Source organism: Capricornis sumatraensis, chromosome 20 (assembly GCF_032405125.1).
Source record: "Capricornis sumatraensis isolate serow.1 chromosome 20, serow.2, whole genome shotgun sequence".
NCBI lineage: Eukaryota > Metazoa > Chordata > Mammalia > Artiodactyla > Bovidae > Capricornis > Capricornis sumatraensis.
The window spans coordinates 63,370,499-63,384,959 of NC_091088.1; the positions used below are offsets into that span (position 1 = coordinate 63,370,499).

At 39.6% G+C, this 14,461-nt stretch overlaps 1 protein-coding gene and 1 pseudogene across 1 annotated transcript in view; one reads left to right on the forward strand and one right to left on the reverse strand.

Annotated features, from left to right (window-relative positions):
- LOC138096891 (endogenous retrovirus group K member 10 Gag polyprotein-like) overlaps positions 1 to 14,461 on the reverse strand; it is a 15,231-nt pseudogene continuing 770 nt past the window's right edge.
- Positions 84 to 14,461, forward strand: part of ZNF614 (zinc finger protein 614) — a 27,376-nt gene continuing 12,998 nt past the window's right edge. The window contains exon 1 of the mRNA XM_068992941.1: positions 84 to 174. The gene's annotated coding sequence lies outside the window, so the exon portion shown is untranslated. The remainder of the gene's footprint in view (positions 175 to 14,461) is intronic.

Sequence of the window (14,461 nt, forward strand, 5' to 3'; positions counted from 1 at the left end):
TCATAAAGCGGAGTCCGTTGACGGAATCCGGAAATCCGGCAGCGCTCCAAGGTCGTCGGCTGATAACCTGAACCAGCAGGTATGCGTCCCGAGGGACCGTGAAAGGCGTCGGTAGAGAAAGCGGGCTCCAGCATTCTGTTGCTGCCAGTGGTGTCTAGACGGGTTTGGGATCAAGTGAGTCGGGTTCTGGGCTTGTATTCACGGCCTGTGGGGTCTGTGAAACCGGAGCATGTGTGAAGGACCGTAATTGGGATTTTATTTAGATTCGGCCTCAGAGACTTCTGGGAGTTAATGATGAGGCCTTTGGCAATCATTGACCTAAGGTCCAACTCAGTCAGGGTTTGGATCGCTTTGCTTGTGGGACTCCGTGATTGCGAACTGTGATGAAAGTTAGTATCGGTGAACGCGATGTCTTGTCCTGGTTAACCTGCGACTCTGTTAGAGACACCTGGGTTAGGTGCTGTCTCGGTTTCTTGGTCATGTTTGGAGTTTAATCTGGCATTTAGACGGCCTGGTGGGGGCTTTCAGTATTTGAGGAGGTCCGGGGTCCCTGGAGAATCCGTAGGATCAGGGTCGAATGCCGGAAACAGACTTGAACAGACTTGAAGGCTGCATTTCCCCAGTTAATCCGAATACAACTCTCTCCTTGTAGTCTGTCCTCCAAGTGAAGTCGATCAGTCGTGCCCGACTCTTTGCCACCCCGTGGACTGTAGCCCACCAAGCTCCTCCGTTCATGGGATTCTCCAGGCAAGAATACTGGAGTGGGTTGCCATTTCCTTCTCCAGGGGATCTTCCCGACCCAGGGATCGAACCCTGGTCTCCCACATTGCAGGCAGACGCTTTAACCTCTGCACCAACAGGGAAGCCCTGTCTGTCCTCAAGGACCCTACTAAAAACTTTGGCTCCCCGCATCACCACTGTTCGCACCTTCCTCACAAAATTCAGTGTGGTTGATGTAGTTATAAATTTACTGTTTTTAATGTAATCTAATATAGTTTCCGTTCCTCTTGTCCCCAAGTTTATTATACTTTTGGATAGTTCCACCTAGGGCCATTCTCACTCAAGTAAAAGCTTCTCCCTTACCCTATATTCTGTTCTACAGTGCGAATTTTTTTCATAGGCGGTTTTATATCAAAGGAGATTTTTTTTTTTAACTTTTTGGATTATCTGTGTAAGCATGATAGGTGACTGTATTGCTTAATTTCTCTGTTCTCAACACATTTGCATCTGAGATATTTATACTTTTTAAAAATAGTTGCAGTAGTATCAACTCAGGTTGGTGAACCACTGGCATGGTGTCTGGAATCAAATGTATTCATTAATGGAGATAGTGTTGACATACAGTATTCAAAAGTATTCGATTATAATTTCATTAATCCATTTTGACTTTCTGATTACTTTCTGATTCTACCACTTCACTTAAAAATTTATGGTGCCCTTTTTTTTTCTACCCCCACCCCCCACCCCCGAGATTTCTGGCTACTTTTATTTCTTGGTGAACTCTTTTCCTTGACCTTTTTTGGAAATTTCAGTTGATGGGTTCTTTCTTTGGTTGGTTTGGTTGTTTTTGGTTTTTTTTTTTTTTTTTTCCTGTAGTAAAGGAAGTCTTTTTTTTATTGTGCTTTTATTTGCTGTAAAATTCACTAAGTACAAATATGCATATCAGTACTTTGAATTTCTATAGTTACACAGTTCAATTTTAAAACATTTCTCACCCCAGAAATTTTCCTTGATTCTCTGTGCACTCAAGTTTCCACTCCCATATACTCATGAAAGTATCAACACCATGAAGACAGTGAACATAACTGTCATCTTGAGAAGTTTCATTGTGTTCCTTTTTTAATCTCTGCCTGTCATATTCCGCACACCTTCCCAAGCAACCACTGATCTATTCAACCACCAATCTATTCTATGTTACAATAGGTCACTTTATATTTTTAAAAACATTTTTGTAAATTGAATCATACAGTGTACATTCATTTTCATTCTAACTTGTTTCATCAGCATTCAGTTCAGTTCAGTCGCTCAGTTGTGTCCGACTCTTTGTGACCCCATGGACTGCAGCATGCCAGGCCTTCCTGTCCATCACCAACTCCCAGAGTTTACTCAGACTCATGTCAATTCAGCTGGTGATGCCATCCAACCATCTCATCCTCTGTCGTCCCCTTCTCCTCCTGCCTTCAATCTTTCCCAGCATCAGGGTCTTTTCAAATGAGTCAGTTCATTGCATCAGGTGGCCAAAGCATTGGAGTTTCAACTTTAGTATCAGTCCTTCCAATGAATATTCAGGAATGATTTCCTCTAGGATGAACAGGTTGGATCTCCTTGCAGTCCAAGGGACTCTCAAGAGTCTTCTGAAACACCACAGTTCAAAAGCATCAATTCTTCGGTGCTCAGCTTTCTTTATAGTCGAATTCACATCCATACATGACTACTGGAAAAACCATAGCCTTGATAGAGGGACCTTTGTTGGCAAAGTAATGTCTCTTAATATGCTGTCTAGGTTGGTCATAACTTTTCTTCCAAGGAGTAAGCGTCTTTTAACTTCATGGCTGCAGTCACCATCTGCAGTGATTTTGGAGCCCCCCAAAATAAAGTCTGACACTGTTTCCACTGTTTCCCCATCTATTTCCCATCAAGTGATGGGACCGGATGCCATGATCTTAGTTTTCTGAATGTTGAGCTTTAAGCCAACTTTTTCACTCTACTCTTTCACTTTCATCAGGAGGCTCTTTAGTTCTCTGCTTTCTGCCATAAGGGTGACATCATCTGCATATCTGAGGTTATTGATATTTCTCCCGGCAATCTTGATTCCAGCTTATGCTTCCTCCAGCCCAGAGTTTCTCATGATGTACTCTGCATATAAGTTAAATAAGCAGGGTGACAATATACAGCCTTGACGTTCTCCTTTTCCTATTTGGAACCAGTCCGTTGTTCCATATCCAGTTCTTTTTTTTTTTTTTAATATAAATTTATTTATTTTAATTGGAGGCTAATTACTTTACAATATTGTATTGGTTTTGCCATACATCAACATGAATCCACCATGGGTGTACACATGTTCCCCATCTTGAACCCCCCTCCCATCTCCTTCCCCATACCATCTCTCTGGGTCATCCCAGTGCACCAGCCCCGAGCATCCTGTATCATGCATCGAACCTGGCCATATCCAGTTCTAACTGTTGCTTCCTGGCCTGCAAACAGATTCCTCAAGAGGCAGGTCAGGTGGTGTGGTATTCCCATCTCTTTCAGAATTTTCCACAGTTTATTGTGATCCACACAGTCAAAGGCTTTGGCATAGTCAATAAAGCAGAAATAGATGTTTTTCTGGAACTCTCTTGCTTTTTCCATGATCCAGCGGATGTTGGCAATTTGATCTCTGGTTCCTCTGCCTTTTCTAAAACCAGCTTGAACATCAGGAAGTTCACGGTTCACGTATTGCTGAAGCCTGGCTTGGAGAATTTTGAGCATTAATTTACTAGCATGTGAGATGAGTGCAATTGTGCGGTAGTTTGAGCATTCTTTGGCATTGCCTTTCTTAGGGATTGGAATGAAAACTGACCTTTTCCAGTCCTGTGGCCACTGCTGAGTTTCCCAAATTTGCTGGCATATTGAGTGCAGCACTTTCACAGCATCATCTTTCAGGATTTGAAATAGCTCAACTGGAATTCCATCACCTCCACTAGCTTTGTTCATAGTGATGCTTCCTAAGGCCCACTCAAATTCGCATTCCAGGATGTCTGGCTCTAGATGAGTGATCACACCATTGTGATTATCTGGGTCGTGAAGATCTTTTTTGTATAGTTCTTCTATGTATTTTTGCCAGCTCTTAGTATCTTCTGCTTCTGTTAGGTCTCTACCATTTCTGTCCTTTATTGCGCCTGTCTTTGCATGAAATGTTCCGTTGGTATCTCTAATTTTCTTGAATATTTTGAAATTCATCCTTATGTGTATCCATAGTTCCTTTTTGTTGGTCTGTATTCCATTGTGGAATGATTAGTTCATTCATTAAGTCACCTGTTGGTGGCTAGTTGTGTTTCCAGTTTTTAGTTATTACAGATAAAGCTTCTATGAACACTCATGTTCAAGTCTATATTTATATGTTTGTCTTTCTCCTGAGTAAATTTTCAGTGGTTGAATGGCTAAATCCTGTAGTAGGTGTATATCTAACTTTTCAAGAAACTGCTAAACTGTTTACTGAAATGGCTGTACTTTATATCCAGGAGAAACAGATGAGTGGCTGTTGGGTGTCACCACATTTTGTATAGTTTTTCTTTTTAATTCTAATAGGTATGGAACAGTAGCTTGTGGTTTTAATGTTTATTTACCTAGTTATGGCTAGTGATCCTGAGCATTGTTTCATGTGCTTAGCGGCCATCCGTATATCTTCCTTGAATTATCTGTTCAAATCTTTTGCAATTTTCTTGTGTTTTCTTGTTGATTTTTGAGAATTCTCTGTATATTCCGAATACAGATTCTTCCTTTACCAGTTACTTGCTTTTCAAAGATTTTCTCCTGGTCTTTGACTTGACTTTCAGTATTCTCTTAACAATATGTTTTGAACAGCGGAAGAATTTAGCTTTTATGTAGTCCAGTGTCTGAACTTTTTTTAAAGGACTCATTCTTTTGATGTTGTGCCGAAGAATCTAGGTACAGCTACACCTAACTACAAGTTCAGAGGATTTTCACCAGTTTTTTTCTTCTAGAAGTTTTGGGGTTTTTTCGGGTTCATTTAGGTTTATTATTATTTCATTATGAAATATGAACTTATTATTCCATGAGGCTTATTATACATTTTGAGTTATGTAGCTGGTGTAACGTATGTGATAACTTACAGTGAACGATGTCAGATTTGTGATCTCCGGAGAAGAAGATTTAGCTTTGGGACCAGAGACCAGGCTTGATCACTCAAGAGTTTTTGTGTAGCAGAGTTTTATTAAAGCGAGAGGACAGAGAAAGTCTCTGACATAGACATCAAAAGAGGGCAGAGAGTGCCCCCATTGCTAGTCTTAGCAAGGGAGTTACATACTTTTTTCAATTGGTTATTAGAGTAAATCAAAAGAATGTCTCAGGATTGTAAAGATCTTATCAGACCCATTCCCACAATTTTCATGTTAAGATAATGAGATTAGAACTAACAGTAGAAAGGTCTTACCAGACCCCCTGCCATCATATACATTTTAAGATGACAGGATTAGTCAGAAGATTCTCAAGGAGGAGAAACATGTCCTCAAGCAGGATACATTGTTATATTGACTAAGACAAAGCAATATAGAAAAAAAGCCTTTGTCCTTTTCTCCTACTTCACAACTCCAGACCCCTCTCTCCTCCTCTGGGACCCCCCCAGACTTTTTATCAACCTACCTAGGAGTTGACTGTCTCATATGGATCCAAGTTCTTTTCTTTTTGATATAAATTTATGTTTGTTCCAGAAAACATTTGTTGAAAAGGCTTTTCTCCACTCTATTGTCTTTGCTCCTTTTTAAAAATGTCAGTTGGCCATATATATGTGGGTCTTTTCTGAACTCTAATCTGCTCCACTCATTTGTCTACATTGACATGGATAACACCCTGTCTTGATTACTGTAGCTTGATATAAATTCTTGAAGTCAGGTAATGTCAACCCACCAACTTTGTTCTTTTTCACAGTTGTTGTTTTTTTTTTTTCTGTTCTAGACCTTTTACACTGCTATTTGTATTTAAAGATCAGGCTGTCAGTTTCTACAGAAAAACTTCTGAAATTATGACTAGATAGAATTGTATTTTTAAAAACTAAATGGCCTCATATAATGAATTGGGAAATATCCTCTTCAATTCTATTCATGGGTGATCTAGTGAATGTATATAATGCATTTCATATATAAAATCAGTTACTGGAATTATTTTCCGTTTGAGACTATGGTGAATAATGTTGCTACGTACATTCAGGTACAAGTTGGAAATGTTTTCATTTCTGTTTGTTAGACTCCCCTGAGTAGAATGACTGGTTCCTAAGCAGGTGTTTTACAAAGTTTCAAAAGTGCCTATACCAGTTTACCATTATTGTATGAGAGCTTAATTTCTCCTTATTCTCATCAGCATTTACAGTTATTAGTCTTTTTATTATCATCTTTCTAGTTGGCATGTAGTAGAATTTCAGCATCATCTTATTTCCCTAGTGACAAATAACGTTGATCATCTTCTCATGTGTTTATAGACATTCATAGGTCTTCTTTAGTGTAATATAGTGTAGTCTTAGTCTTTCCCCTTTTTTTTTGCATCCAAGAAAATGATTTAATTTTTCCATTTGTCCAAGTCTTCTTTTGTGTCCTTCATTAGTATGTATTCTAAAGTTTTGTTCCTATTTTTCCACATTTATTACTTAGCGTTGGTTAGTGTTAGATATTTTTAAATGGCATCATTATCTACTTTACACTTTTAATGGTTCAGATCATATACATAACAACATCTACTAATGATTTCTGCATATTAAGTTTTCAATTCCAATGCCTTACCAAATTATAAAATCATTGCAGATGGTGGCTGCAGCCATGAAATTTTAAAAGTCGCTTACTCCTTGCAAGAAAAGTTATGACCAACCTAGATAACATATTCAAAAGCAGACATTACTTTGCCAACAAAGGTCTGTCTAGTCAAGGCTGTGGTTTTTCCAGTGGTTATGTATGGATGTGAGAGTTGGAATGTGAAGAAAGCTGAGTGCCGAAGAATTGATGCTTTTGAACTGTGTGTTGGAGAAGACTCTTGAGAGTCCCTTGGACTGCAAGGAGATCCAACCAGTCCATTCTAAAGGAGATCAGCCCTGGGATTTCTTTAGAAGGAATGATGCTAAAGCTGAAACTCTAGTACTTTGGCCACCTTATGCGAAGAGTTGACTCATTGGAAAAGACTCGGATGCTGGGAGGGATTGAGGGCAGGAGGAAAAGGGAACAACAGACGATGAGATGGCTGGATGTCATCACCGACTCGATGGATGTGAGTTTGAATGAACTCCAGGAGATGATGGTGGACAGGGAGGCCTTGTGTGCTGCGATTCATGGGGTTGCAAAGAGTCAGACACAACTGAGCGACTGAACTGAACTGATAGTAGTTCCTCAGTTGATTTTCTTAGGTTTTCCATATATACAATTATATCATCTACCAATAACAATATTTATTATACCCCAATTATTTCTCTTTTATCTAACATAGTCTATGGGTCCCAGAATATCAATCCCATAAATTCAGAGACATTTGTTACTGTGTTATCTGCTTTGTTACAAAGAAGGAAATGAAATAGTGCTTGTCACAGAGTATATGCCCACTAAATATTTGAATTAAATGAACTGCATAGTCTAGCAATTCCAGTATAATGCTCAGTAACAGTACTGACAGTGGGCACCTGGTCTTGTTCTTGACTTCAGTGGGAATGTCTGATTCAGATGTATTATTATTTCATGTTAAGTATCTGCCTGTTCCTATTCTTTTGAGCATTTTTATCTGAAATGTTTTTTTAAAAAAATTATTTATTTTAATTTGAGGCTAATTACAATGTTGTGGTGATTTTTGCCATACATTGATAGGAATCAGCCATGGGTGTACATGTGTCCCCCATCCTGAAGCCACCTCCCTCCCCATCCCATCTCTGGGTCGTTCCAGTGCACTGGCCCTGAGTGCCCTGTTTCATGCATCAAACTTGGGCTGGTGATCTGTCACATATGGTAATATACATGTTTCAATGCTATTTTCTCAAATATCCCACCCTCGCCTTCTCCCACAGAGTCCAGAAGTCTGTTCTTTATATCTGTGTCTCTTTTGCTGTTTCACATATAGGGTTGTCATTACCATCTTTCTAAATTCCATATATACGTGTTAATATACTGTATTGGTGTTTTTCTTTCTGACTGACTTTGCTCTGTATAATAGGCTCCAGTTTCATCCACCTCATTAGAACTGATTTAAATGAGTTCTTTTTAATAGCTGAGTAATATTCCATTATGTATTTGTATGTACCATAGCTTTCTTATCCATTCGTCTGCTGATGGGCATCTAGGTTGCTTCCATGTCCTGGCTATTATAAACACTGCTGCGATGAACGTTGGGGTACATGTGTCTCTTTCAATTCTGGTTTCCTCAGTGTGTATGCCCAGCAGTGGGATTGCTGGGTCATATGACAGTTCTATTTCCAGTTTTTTTAAGGAATCTGCACACTGTTCTCCATAGTGGCTATACTAGTTTGCATTCCCACCAACAGTGTAAGAGGGTTCCCTTTTCTCCACACCCTCTCCAGCATTTATTCTTTGTAGACTTTTTGATAGCAGCCATTCTGACCAGTGTGAGATGGTACCTCATTGTGGTGTTGATTTGCATCTCTCTGATAATGAGTGATGTTGAGCATCTTTTCATGTGTTTGTTAGCCATCTGTGTTTCTTCTTTGGAGAAATGTCTGTTTAGTTCTTTGACCCATTTTTTGATTGGGTCCTTTATTTTTCTGGTATTGAGCTGCATGAGCTGTTTTTATATTTTGGGGATTAATTCTTTGTCAGTTGCTTAATTTGCTGTTTTTTCTCCCATTCTGAAGGCTATCTTTTCACTTTGCTTATAGTTTCCTTTGTTGTGTAGTTTCCTTCTTTCAAGGAAACTATCCAAGTCTTTCCCCTTTTCTAAAAATAGGTTGTTTGGTTAACAAACTGAGTTTTTTGAGTTGTTTGGATATTGTGCATAGAAGTCCTTTATCAGATACATGGTTTGCAAATTTTCTTTCTCAACTTGTAGCTTACCTTTTCCTTTAGCTTTATAGTGCCTTTTGATGTGCAAAAGGTAATACAAGTCCAGTTTATCAGTTGTCTTCTTTTATGGTTTGCTGATATGGTGTTGTGTAAGACTTCTCTGCCTAACCCAAGGTCATGAGAAATTCCTCATGTGTTTTCTGAAAACTGTGTGTATATAGATATAAATAGATAAGGATATGACTTTATTTTTTAAGAGCAGTTTTAGATTCACAGCAACATTGAGTGGGAAGTGCAGTAGGGATACTGAGAGAGTCAATTTCTAGGCAGGTTGATAAGAAGTCCAGGGTTCCCCCACACATGCACCCACTGATGCCCAGGAGGAGAAAGGGCTCTGGGGCTCTCAAGGAGAAAAGGACAAATGTTTTTTTCTTCCTTGCCTTCTCGTAGTCAATATAACAATGTATCTTGAGGGTATGTTTCTCCTTAAAAGAACCTTCTGACCAATCTTGTTATCTTAAGATGTATGTTGTGGGAGTATGCAAAAGTAGGAAGTCAAGAAACACCTGGAGTAACAGGCAAATTTGGCCTTGGAATGTGGAATGAAGCAGGGCAAAGACTAATAGAGTTTTGCCAAGAAAATGCACTGGTCATAGCAAACACCCTCTTCCAACAACACAAGAGAAGACTCTACACATGGACATCACCAGATGGTCAACACCAAAATTAGATTGATTATAGTCTTTGCAGCCAAAGATGGAGAAGCTCTGTACAGTCAACAAAAACAAGACCGGGAGCTGACTGTGGCTCAGATCATGAACTCCTTATTGCCAAATTCAGACTTAAATTAAAGAAAGTAGGGAAAACCGCTAGACCATTCAGGTATGATCTAAATCAAATCCCTTATGATTATACAGTGGAAGTGAGAAATAGATTTAAGGGTCTAGATCTGATAGATAGAGTGCCTGATGAACTATGGAATGAGGTTCATGACATTGTACAGGAGACAGGGATCAAGACCATCCCCATGGAAAAGAAATGCAAAAAAGCAAAATGGCTGTCTGGGGAGGCCTTACACATAGCTGTGAAAAGAAGAGAAGCAAAAAGCAAAGGAGAAAAGGAAAGATATAAGCATCTGAATGCAGAGTTCCAAAAATAGCAAGAAGAGATAAGAAAGCCTTCGTCAGCGATCAGTGCAAAGAAATAGAGGAAAACAACAGAATGGGAAAGACTAGAGATCTCTTCAAGAAAATTAGAGATACCAAGGGAACATTTCATGCAAAGATGGGCTCGATAAAGGACAGAAATGGTCTGGACCTAACAGAAGCAGAAGATATTAAGAAGAGGTGGCAAGAATACACAGAAGAACTGTACAAAAAAGATCTTCACGACCCAGATAATCATGATGATGTGATCACTAATCTAGAACCAGACATCTTGGAATGTGAAGTCAAGTGGGCCTTAGAAAGCATCACTATGAACAAAGCTAGTGGAGGTGATGGAATTCCAGTAGAGCTATTTCAAATCCTGAAAGATGGTGCTGTGAAAGTGCTGCACTCAATATGCCAGCAAATTTGGAAAACTCAGCAGTGGCCACAGGACTGGAAAAGGTCAGTTTTCATTCCAATCCCAAAGAAAGGCAATGCCAAAGAATGCTCAAAATACCGCACAATTGCACTCATCTCACATGCTAGTAAAGTAATGCTCAAAATTCTCCAAGCCCGGCTTCAGCAATACATGAACCGTGAACTCCCTGATGTTCAAGCTGGTTTTAGAAAAGGCAGAGGAAGCAGAGATCAAATTACCAACATCCGCTGGATCATGGAAAAAGCAAGAGTGCCAGAAAAACATCTATTTCTGCTTTATTGACTATGCCAAAGCCTTTGACTGTGTGGATCACAATAAACTGTGGAAAATTCTGAAAGAGATGGGAATACCAGATCACCTGACCTGCCTCTTGAGAAACCTCCATGCAGATCAGGAAGCAACAGTTAGAACTGGACATGGAACAACAGACTGGTTCCAAATCAGGAAAGGAGTACGTCAAGGCTGTATATTGTCACCCTGCTTATTTAACTTATATGCAGAGTACATCATGAGAAACTCTGGACTGGAAGAAACAAGCTGGAATCAAGATTGCTGGGAGAAATATCAATAACCTCAGATATGCAGATGACACCACCCTTATGGCAGAAAGTGAAGAGGAGCTAAAAAGCCTCTTGATGAAAGTGAAAGAGGAGAGTGAAAAAGTTGGCTTAAAGCTCAACATTCAGAAAACGAAGATCATGGCATCTAGTTCCATCACTTCATGGGAAATAGATGGGGAAACAGTGTCAGACTTTATTTTTCTGGGCTCCAAATTCACCACAGATGGTGATTGCAGCCATGAAATTAAAAGACGCTTACTCCTTGGAAGAAAAGTTATGACCAACCTAGATAGTATATTCAAAAGCAGAGACATTACTTTACCGACTAAGGTCCATCTAGTCAAGGCTATGGTTTTTCCTGTGGTCATGTATGGATGTGAGAGTTGGACTGTGAAGAAGACTGAGTGCCGAAGAATTGATGCGTTTGAACTGTGGTGTTGGAGAAGACTCTTGAGGGTCCCTTGTGCCGCGGCCAGCACAAGCAAGAGTTGCACCTGCACAGGGAGAGAACGGAGCGTCCCTGCTAAGAAAAATAAGAGAGAGACAAAAGATGGGGTTGAGAGGATCAGACCACAAATGGCTGATGCCTTTCTTTATTAGGCTACAGTATTTATAGGATAATGTACGTGACTTAAGACATGTACAGGATTATTTTTTAACCTCAGGATACAATCACTAGACCCTTACCATTGTGTACAGAGTATACTAAGTAATCTATCTTCTATGACATGTTGCAAGACATCCTGACCTTAAGGGCTATAAAAATTCTTCAAGGGGGGCGGGACAGGGAGTTTAGGAACATGCCTAAGGCTCTGCATACCTGCCGAGCAGCTCCCAAGACTTAACCCTTCATGGGCAGTCCCCCGCAGCTCCCCTCTCTTTATTTTTTAAAAGCTCCATAAGGTGTCGGTGTTGCAACATGTTTTTATGTATCAGAATTTTCATGTGTAAGAATTCTTTAACAATACTACGAATAAAACAAGGAGCCAAACAAATCACGATAAGCACAACAATCAAAACCGCGCCCACAGCAATTATGCTTCGCCACAGTGAATGCAAGCTAGGGAAGTTAGAAAATAAATTTTGTAAAAAATTGTCAACAGTATCAGCTATGTTTAGAGTAGCTTTAGGAGAATTTTCAATATTAAGAATTTCATTATGTAATTGCAATAGGTCTAGAGAAACATTAGTATTAAACCAAATCCCTTGTAGATGTTTTTTCACCTTATCCCACGGAAAGTCAGATGCATTATAAGCCTTTTTTGTAACACAAATCTATTTATAATTAGCATGACATTGAATTTTCATGCGAAAGCTAATGCTCTGAACTTGTTCTCCTAGAACTCTAACCACATCATATAAAGCTGATAATCTATCTTCTATTTTTTTATCTATATCTTCTTGTGTTCCCATTACTTTAGTAACGTTATATGACAAGGAATCTACAGTATGAGCAGCTTGAATGGATTGTGCTAGAGATACAGAAGCAGTAACAGCAGTTGCTATAAGGGTGATTAAAGATACTATACCCAGAACAATCAGGCTCACACTTCTTTTAGTGCGGTTAAGAGCCGTGTTAATGCGTTGTAGCAATTCTAAAGCAGTCTCGTCATACCAAGCTTCAGTTATTTCAACTGGTAACATTACAAAAGCAGGTTGTTTTACTATTATAACTTGTTTTCCTTTTGCAACACCTCTTATGCAATTGGTAAGTATGCAATTAGAACAATTTAAATGATAAATATTCAATGACAATGTTATTTCCACATGGCCTTGTATCAACATAAATGGGTAAGGGACACAAGCTCGGGGATATAAAAACCCCGTAACTCCTACATTACCATATTTACTCCCACTGATATTGGGTTGTAAATATAGACTATTGCCATGACCAAAAGCAGCCAAAAGTTTCCACAGTTCTGTTTGATATATGTGAGCAGTGTTTACAGAGAGAATGGGTGGATGCTGTCCTCGATATTCAGGAAAATCAGGTTTTCCCCCAGGTGCCCAATCCCATAAAAAGGTGGTATTGGCATTGTTGATGTTGTACACCGACGCAACCCGGGCTCGACATAAAGTCCAAGGAGTGTCTATTCCTATGCCGATGCTTAGATGTTTGTCACAAAACGGAATGTCGAGAGGTCCAGTTCCGTCACGGTGCGATCTTTTTCCGGTTTTTTCATCAATGCCAGAAATAGTCACTCGAGGATAGGATATATCAGCTGACACCTGTATACAGTGAGGATGTTGTAATTGATAAGAAAAGCACATAGGATATTGCGTAGTAAGACCATAAAAGGAGATATTGGCTTGTTGCTGAAAAAGTACCTCTTTAATGCTTTTTCCTTGTAATGCCGCTGCCATGGCAATAGGAGGGTCCAATGTCAGCACAAATACGAATAAAATCAGACAGATCTCCCTTTTTTTTTATAAGGTCGTAAAGCAGCTTGACAGGCAGAGTTAGCATTTTTAAAAGCCAATTGTTTTGCTAATACCATCCCAGCCTTTTCATCTGACATTATCTTACCTATAGTATCTAAGAGTCGCGCCACGAAGTCCTGATAAGGCTCATCAGGTCCCTGTCGGACCTTTGAAAGATCTTCTGTCTTAGTACTGGAGCTAGGGAGTTTTTTCCATGCCTGTCGGGCTGCATTTGATATTTGTGCATATGCACCAGGTAAGAAATCAAGTTGAGTATTAGTAGCCTGGAAAGCGCCTTCACCAATCAACATTTCATAGGAGGTTTGTATACCTTGCTGCCGATTAACATCGGCTATACGAGCACACTGTTCAACATATTTAGATTTCCATAATAAATAATCTCCCCCCGAAAGACAAGCTCTAGCTATTTGTTTCTAATCATTTGGGGGTAGATTCTGAGTACCCAAACTTTCTATCATAGCAACAGTGAATGGAGCGGTAGGACCATATTGTGAGCAAGCAATCTTTAACTCTTTCAATTGCTTAAAAGGCAGCGCTTCATAGAAATGCTGGTTGTTATGTTCAAAGACAGGAAAAGCAAGAGAAAAATCGGAGACAACCTCACCAAGTCGTTGTGCTTGTCTCAATGCCTTTTGTAGCGGAGACACATTTTCAGATGGCGGAGGAGGAGGCCCCGGAGGGGGATCGAGACCGGCAACAACGGAAGGAGCATAGGCAGGGGGAAGAGGCGGAGCAGAAGGAGATTTTGAGTTGTTACTAGGAAGCTTAATTCCTGAGTTCTGTAAAGCAACAGTGAGATTTTTTAAACATTCAACCAAATCATCTTTAGATGTTGACGCCCCCTTTTCTTGTGCCAAAAAACCCCAATCTTCTTGATGGTATTTAGCAGCCTCTTCGTAAAAGGAGATATTGGCTTGCTGAGGGGAAATATGAGTGTCTGATTTTTTTTCTAAAAGACTTGTGTCATTGACATAGACAGGTACTATTTTTTTTAATCCCATCCTAATGATTGAATCATAGGCGGGTCAGGAATGTATGCTCAAAAAGCCGTAGCCGCTCCGTTTTGTATCTTCTGTAACAATAATAATAACATAATCAATATATTTGTAGGTGTCACTGGAGGTTGTACATGAGCCTCATTCCAAGCATATCGCATCAACGCCTCAA